At 39.8% G+C, this 8,442-nt stretch overlaps 1 long non-coding RNA gene across 1 annotated transcript; it reads right to left on the bottom strand.

Moving 5' to 3' along the window:
• Nucleotides 1–741: 741 nt before the first annotated feature.
• Nucleotides 742–4,157, bottom strand: LOC121866006. Its single transcript, XR_006088869.1, has 4 exons — nucleotides 4,011–4,157; nucleotides 3,412–3,535; nucleotides 1,478–1,593; nucleotides 742–1,001 (listed from the first exon to the last, which is right to left on the bottom strand). It is a non-coding gene; the product is annotated as an uncharacterized LOC121866006 (long non-coding RNA).
• Between the last annotated feature and the right edge of the window lie 4,285 nt (nucleotides 4,158–8,442).

Below are 8,442 nucleotides of genomic sequence, written 5' to 3'. Positions count from 1 at the left end.
CATACTGTGCTTGATATACTACATTCACAGAAATGAAATATTTTGGCTGAAATGACTTAAGTATTACAGTGGAATATGGGACAAAATCGTGACGAAAACAATGACTTTCGCTTTCTTTCGTTCAAAAGATGTTACCTTAATCGCTTTTCGAATGGTTTTCAGTTAAAAAACTGTTGCATCACAAGTGAATTAGGATAGAATATTATTGTAATACAACAGTTTTTTAACTGAAAACCATTCGAAAAGCGATTACGGTAACATCTTTTGAGCGAAAGAAAGCGAGTCATTGCTTTCGTCACTTTCCACTGTAATACGTACGTCATTTCAGCAAAATATTACATTTCCATATTCTCAGAAATAAATAGTACTTTTGCTGAAACGTGATGTATTTCAATGTAAATTAGGATAAAATACATGACGAAAACAAGAGACTTTACCTAACCTTCCGATGTTCAAGAGATGTTACTCGTTTTTTTAGTAGTTTTCGGTTAAAATACTCTTATTTTAGTGATATTCTATTCATACTGTGCTTGATATAATACATTCACGGAAATGTAATATTTTTGCAACTACAATGCTGATGTCAACACAAGTGTGGTTACAGCGAGACTGACTGAGTGAGGGAGAGCTATGTGTGTGTGTGAGGTTGCGGGAGCGGTGGTGTCCCGTGTTCGGTGCCGCGCGCGAGTTGAATGGCGCGCGATTTGAATGTACTTCAATCTACAGAATATTCCTCTGGCGGGGCAATCCGCGTATTTGCGAATCCGTGAATGCTAAACCCGCGTATGTGAAGGGCCGACTGTACTCTTATAAATTGGGGAATGCCCGTAGAACTTTCCTAACATTCAAAGTACCACAACAATATTAAATACAATACCACAGAGTACTTGAGGTCTAGTTAGCTTCAGGTCCTGTCCACTTCTAGTCCAGTTAACTTTATGTCCAGCCAACTTCATTCTAGTTCACATCGGGTCCACTTTAGGCAGTGATGGAGAAAGTGCCTGAAAATATTACTTAAGATAAAGCACTGCACTGTTGAAAAGCAAACATTAAAACTTATACAAAGAAGTCTTCTTCAAATTATAAAAACAAAGCTTTAGCCTGGGTAACTTAACTGAAAAGCATTACAGAAAAGGCATAAAAAAGGCACAGTATTTGTAGAGTATCATAATTAATAAACAATGAAATTATGTTTTGAAAACGAAGCTTAAAGTTATTAATATACTGTACTGTACTTTAAAGAAAAACAAAATAAACACACATTCAAAATTTGGCACGGGATGGAAAACATGAATCTGGCCCATATTTTTGACGTGTCGCGTACCGCCGACACCGATGGGACGTGACTTTAGACACCGACATTTACATAAATGCCCACTTTTATAGGATTACCGTACAAGTGCGCTTAAGTACATACTCTAATGCACTCGGCTTGTACGCCCAATGACACGACGTGAAGTAACGACGTCGGTCTTACCTCCCGCGGGTCGGCGGCGTCTCTCCGTTAACGGCGTCGGGTGCTAGGCCGGACGGGTCTGTGCAGTCGAGTCTGAACTTGTCATACCAAGATGTGTTGTTGGTCCTTGAAGCTTTCTGGAAATGTCACCAATAGTTATATAATACGCAACACTGGAAAACTATTATATTATAGGCAGGGGTTCTTTGACCGGGACTTGGCACAATAACCGCTGCTTATTTGACCGGGATCTAAAACAAAACTAAATCCTTTTGGCAACAGAAAATTATACAATTTAATAAGACCACAGTGTAATGACTAGTTTAATGCCCACAATCATCCCGACTACAACCCCATTAAAATCCCATACAATCCTTGCAGGTCCCGGTCAAATAGCCGACGGTTATTCGACCCAGAATCCGGGTCAAATGACAACTTCGCATTAAAAGCAAAGGTTACTCGTTAGTTTAATACCACACGGAGAAACTGATTGTTCAAATAGGTTAGGTTAGGTCAAATTGGGTTTATCCAATAGTTTGTCATGTATTTTGAACGATTCTGACCTTCGGAAAACAGGTGCACGGACGAGACGATAATTTTACCCGTTTTTATTTGTATTTCTTCTAATAAATAAATATGATCTTAATTTCCTCTTACACTAACAAAAACAATGAATCTTACAAAGTGAGTTAGACTTTCAACATGAAGGGTGAAAAAACAACATTGAAAACCTTACCTAACCTAATCTAAACTGCCTAACTTCTTGCGACGGACGAGCAAAAATTTAATCGGCGTACCCGGTTTCGTACGCGTCCGATGGCGTTTACGTTTCGTGGACGCGACAGACGTAGAACGAGACTGCGACGACATCGACGGATTCTTGTCGTGCTACCGGGAGAAACACAATTTTGTGGGATTTATTATTTTAATCTCTTTCACTCTTTCACATAATCTGTTGTAAGCAATCGGAGGACGGTTCAAATCTATTGTGATATTTACGCGGGAGCAAAATTTTTTTCTAGATATATTTAAGCCTCCCTCGTGACCTAAACGCCGAAGACGAGAACTGACTCGCCGACAAAATATTGAAAACACAAAAAACAAAACATTAAAAAAATAACTTTTTCTCTTATCATCAGTTAAATATCGGCTACTCCTCGACTCGCGACCGCCTCGGCCGCACCGACGTTTTGTCAAATTACCTATTTTCGAATCCCGACGTTAGTGATTGAGCTGTGTACCGACAAAATTTTTGTTTGTAATTCCCTTTAAGATACCTGGCAAGAGTAAAACTGAGAGTTTCGTGGTGCTCTGAAGAAAAAGAGACGCCCATTTTAGATTTTCTATGTAATGTATTATTTTCGCATTTTCGACTTGCGACCCGGTCGCCGGTCCCCGAACCCGTCGTAAGTCGGGGACCGACTGTACCGTAATGTGCTGGGTATATATATATAGTATAGCTATACCGTACTGTATATCACTATCTACAAGAGTTAAGTTGGACTCGCAAACGAGCCTCGGGAACTCGACTCGTCTGTCGGTCGAGAAGCTCCGATATTGGCTTATAATCGACGTGTACGGTTGCCCCAAAATAATATCTTTAGCCACGGGGTTGATGTTATTCGAGGCTTTCCGAGCAATGTTACACGACCTGTCTCTGAGCTGTTGTTAACTCTACATCTACACCTTTCAGCACAAATGAGTACATACACGTTTTTGAAAGATGCGAATCCTCCCGGGCTTCGGATCGCACGTTACACGAATTGAGATTGTGTGTCGTAAATGGACTTTTTGGAGACTACATAATTTGGGAGGAACTTTTTTATAATGCGAGGTTATAGGAATATTGAATCGATTTACGATAGGTTTTTACGGCACAGTACTCTTATAAACTGGGGAATGCCGGTAGAACTTCCCTAACATTCGAAGTACCACAACAATATTAAATACAATACCACAGAGTACTTGAGGTCCAGTTAGCTTCAGGTCCTGTCCACTTCTAGTCCAGTTAACTTTATGTCCAGCCAACTTCATTCTAGTTCACATCGGGTCCACTTTAGGCAGTGATGGAGAAAGTGCCTGAAAATATTACTTAAGATAAAGCACTGCACTGTTGAAAAGCAAACATTAAAACTTATACAAAGTAGTCTTCTTCAAAACTGTGCAAATAAAAGTTTAATTAACTTAACTGAAACATACAAGTAGAAAAAAGTATAAAAAGCAGCACACTATTTGTAGAGTATCATAATTAATAAACAATGAAATTATGTTTTGAAAACGAAGCTTAAAGTTATTAATATACTGTACTGTACTTTAAAGAAAAACAAAATAAACACACATTCAAAATTTGGCACGGGATGGAAAACATGAATCTGGCCCATATTTTTGACGTGTCGCGTACCGCCGACACCGATGGGACATGACTTTAGACACCGACATTTACATAAATGCCCACTTTTATAGGATTACCGTACAAGTGCGCTTAAGTACATACTCTAATGCACTCGGCTTGTACGCCCAATGACACGACGTGAAGTAACGACGTCGGTCTTACCTCCCGCGGGTCGGCGGCGTCTCTCCGTTAACGGCGTCGGGTGCTAGGCCGGACGGGTCTGTGCAGTCGAGTCTGAACTTGTCATACCAAGATGTGTTGTTGGTCCTTGAAGCTTTCTGGAAATGTCACCAATAGTTATATAATACGCAACACTGGAAAACTATTATATTATAGGCAGGGGTTCTTTGACCGGGACTTGGCACAATAACCGCTGCTTATTTGACCGGGATCTAAAACAAAACTAAATCCTTTTGGCAACAGAAAATTATACAATTTAATAAGACCACAGTGTAATGACTAGTTTAATGCCCACAATCATCCCGACTACAACCCCATTAAAATCCCATACAATCCTTGCAGGTCCCGGTCAAATAGCCGACGGTTATTCGACCCAGAATCCGGGTCAAATGACAACTTCGCATTAAAAGCAAAGGTTACTCGTTAGTTTAATACCACACGGAGAAACTGATTGTTCAAATAGGTTAGGTTAGGTCAAATTGGGTTTATCCAATAGTTTGTCATGTATTTTGAACGATTCTGACCTTCGGAAAACAGGTGCACGGACGAGACGATAATTTTTGTCTAATAAATAAATATGATCTTAATTTCCTCTTACACTCACAAAAACAATGAATCTTACAAAGTGAGTTAGACTTTCAACATGAAGGGTGAAAAAACAACATTGAAAACCTTACCTAACTTCTCGTGACGGACGAGCAAAAATGTAATCGGCGTACCCGGTTTCGTACGCGTCCGATGGCGTTTACATTTCATGGACGCGACAGACGTAGAACGAGACTGCGACGACATCGACGGATTCTTGTCGTGCTACCGGGAGAAACGCAATTTTGTGGGATTTATTATTTTAATCTCTTTCACTCGAATTTCACATAATCTGTTGTAACCAATCGGAGGACGGTTCAAATCTATTGTGATTTTTACGCGGGAGCAAAATTTTTTTTCTAGATATATTTAAGCCTCCCTCGTGACCTAAACTCTGAAGACGAGAACTGACTCGCCGACAAAACATTGAAAACACAAAAAACAAAACATTAAAGAAATAACTTTTTCTCTTATCATTAGTTAAATATCGGCTACTCCTCGACTCGCGACCGCCTCGGCCGTACCGACATTTTGTCAAATTACCCACTTTCGAATCCCGACGTTAGTGATTGAGCTGTGTACCGACAAAATTTTTTTTTGTAATTCCCTTTAAGATGCCTGGCAAGAGTAAAACCGAGAATTTCGTGGTGCTCCGAAGAAAAAGAGACGCCCATTTTAGATTTTCTATGTACCGTATTATTTTCGCATTTTCCACTTGCGACCCGGTCGCCGGTCCCCGAACCCGTCGTAAGTCGGGGACCGACTGTACCGTAATGTGCTGGGTATATATATATATATAGTATAGCTCTACCGTACTGTATATCATAATCTACAAGAGTTAACTTGGACTCGCGAACGAGCCTCGGGAACTCGACTCGTCCGTCGGTCGAGAAGCTCCGATGTTGGCTTATAATCGACGTGTACGGTCACGCCAAAATAATATCTTTAGCCACGGGGTCGATGTTATTCGAGCCTTTCCGAGCAATGTTACACAACCTGTCTCTGAACTGTTGTTAACTCTACATCTACACCTTTCAGCACAAATGAGTACATACACGTTTTAGAAAGATGCGAATCCTCCCAGGCTTCGGATTGCACGTTACGCGAATTGAGATTGTGTGTCGTAAATGGACTTTTTGGAGACTACATAATTTGGGAAGGAACTTTTTTCATTGTAGAAAACTGTTATCTATATGTATGTTTATATGCTGCATTTATTGAATGTATATATTATATATTATGTTACTTCTTACGAAATGTGTTAGGCACGTTGTAACCAAGAACAGACAATAAACAGCCAGCCAGACAAACCATGTGACTCTTCATTCTCCCATTAAATAACCCAAGATACTACACTGGCGACGAGGATGGGATTATCAAAGTGTTGGTGAAGTCCTTGAAGAGAGAATAGTGACCACTGAAGGGAAGGCTACTCTGAACCTGGAGAATTTAAGTGAAGAGAGCAACCATGGCTGGCGTCAGTGAGTGGGGGAGTATGATGCAGACAAGGAAGATTTCACATCATATTGTGAGAGAATGGACTTCTTCTTTCTGGCAAATGAATTAATGGACGACGGTGGGGATGCGGAGAAGAGAAAAGTCCTTGAAAAGAAAAGGAAAGCAATCTTTATGACAGAGGTAGGAGCTAATGTTTATTCTACTCTGGTCAATCTGCTTACTAAAGACAAACCCAAAGACTCCTCACTGATTCAGATTACCAAGATTCTGAAGCAACATTTTGATCCTGCTCCACTTGAGATCGCTGAAAGTTACAGATTTGGCACCAGAGATAGAGGTAAAGATGAATCAGTAAGTAATTATATCGTAGTTTTGAAGAAGTTATCCTTTCACTGTAACTTTGGACAGTTCTTGAACCGAGCTCTAAGAGACAGGTTTGTAATAGGCCTGAATTATGAAAAAATACAGAATAAGTTAATGAACACCACTAACTTAACTTTTGAAAGTGCATGTCAGATAGCTACAAGCATGGAATTGGCCGAGAAAAACACCAGAGAATTTGTTCCCAATGCTGGTAGTGAAACAGTAGGCAGTAGTGGCTCAGTGTGTAAAGTAGCTGTAGCTAAAAGGAATAAATATGCCACAAAACAAGGAACACATGCTGATTTAAAATGTAAGAGGTGCCGAGGGAAACGTGAAAGCTTTCAGTGTAAGTTCAAGAATTCAAAATGTTACAATTGTCAACGTATTGGACATATTGCTCCTGCCTGTAGAAGTGATAGAGGTAGAGTATATGCAGTTGAAGGTGGAGAGAAGGAAATGAAAAACAGTATTCATGAGAGTGTTAGTAATTTTGGATATGATAGTGATGAGAGTGCCCATGTGTTTACTATTTACACCAGTCGTGAAGAGAAAGTTAAACATAGGTATAATGTGGACTTGTGTATTAATGACACACCTGTAACCATGGAAATGGATACTGCAGCTGATTTCTCCATAATGAGTAAAGATATGTATGAGAAACTATTTGCGCATGTGCCTTTAGAAGACTCAGGTGTCAAGTTGAGAACTTATACTGGAGAGATTTTGAACACAGAAGGTAAATTAGAGTGTGAGGTAAAGTACAAAAATCAGAATTTAAAGTTGCCATTAATTATAGCTAGTTATGTGAATAGACCCACTTTGTTAGGTAAGAACTGGTTGTGTGAACTTGAGATGGACTGGAAGGAGATATTTAGTGTTAGAATGTGTAACAGTATTCCAGGTCTTGAGAAATTGCTTGAAAAATACAAGATTTTATTTGTAAAGGGACAGGGTGGTATAAAGGGTTATGAAGCTCATATCACCATTGACAAAGATGTTGCACCCATATATGCTAAGTCCAGACCTGTTCCTTATGCATTGAAAGGTGAGGTTGAGAAGGAATTAGACAGACTTGTGAGTGAGGGAATTATTGTGAAAACCGCCAAGAGCAATTGGGCTGCTCCAATAGTAATTGTACCTAAAGCTGATAAATCTGTTAGACTATGTGGTGATTATAAAGTTACCATTAATCAAGCTGTTGAGGATGAGCAATATCCCTTACCCACATCTCAAGATTTGTTTGCTGCACTAACAGGTGGAACCATTTTCACTAAGTTAGACTTGTCCCAAGCATATGCTCAGGTCTCTGTTGATGCTGAAAGTCAACAGTACCTTACCATCAACACTCATAAAGGATTGTACAAGTTCAAAAGGTTGCCTTATGGTGTTAAGAGTGCACCAAAGTTATTTCAGTGCATCATGGACAAAATTCTTGTGGGTCTTCCCAATGTGTTATGTTTTCAGGATGGTGTCCTTATTGTTGACAGTGACATCCAAAATCATGTCAAAACCCTAGCCACAGTATTCGAAAGATTGTTGGCACACAATGTCAGGCTCAACCAGAGCAAATGTTCATTCCTAGCTAAAGAAGTAACTTATCTGGGCTACAAAGTGAATGCAGAAGGCTGAGACCTGTAGTAGATAAAGTAGGAGCCATAGTAAATTTACCTGCTCCAAAAAATGTCAGTGAATTGAAAGCTTTCCTAGGTATGATACAGTATTATTCAAGGTTCTTGAGTGGACTTTCATCAGTTTTAGCCCCTCTGCATGAACTATTAAAGAAAGGGATACCATGGATATGGAACAGTGCAACTCAGAAGTCATTTGAAGATTGTAAAGCTGCTCTGTCTAGTACTGATGTTTTGGTCCACTATGATACCAGTAGAACACTAAAGCTTGCTTGTGATGCATAGGGCTATGGATTAGGTGCTGTCATCAGTCACATAATGGATAACGGGGAAGAAAGACCCATTGCATATGCCTCGAGAACTCTTACCCAAAGCGAGAA

Source organism: Homarus americanus, unplaced genomic scaffold, assembly GCF_018991925.1.
Source record: "Homarus americanus isolate GMGI-L3 unplaced genomic scaffold, GMGI_Hamer_2.0 scaffold15278, whole genome shotgun sequence".
Classification (NCBI taxonomy): Eukaryota; Metazoa; Arthropoda; class Malacostraca; order Decapoda; family Nephropidae; genus Homarus; species Homarus americanus.
Note: the sequence above shows the minus strand (reverse complement) of the source record. Positions and strands in the feature narration are given on the sequence as shown.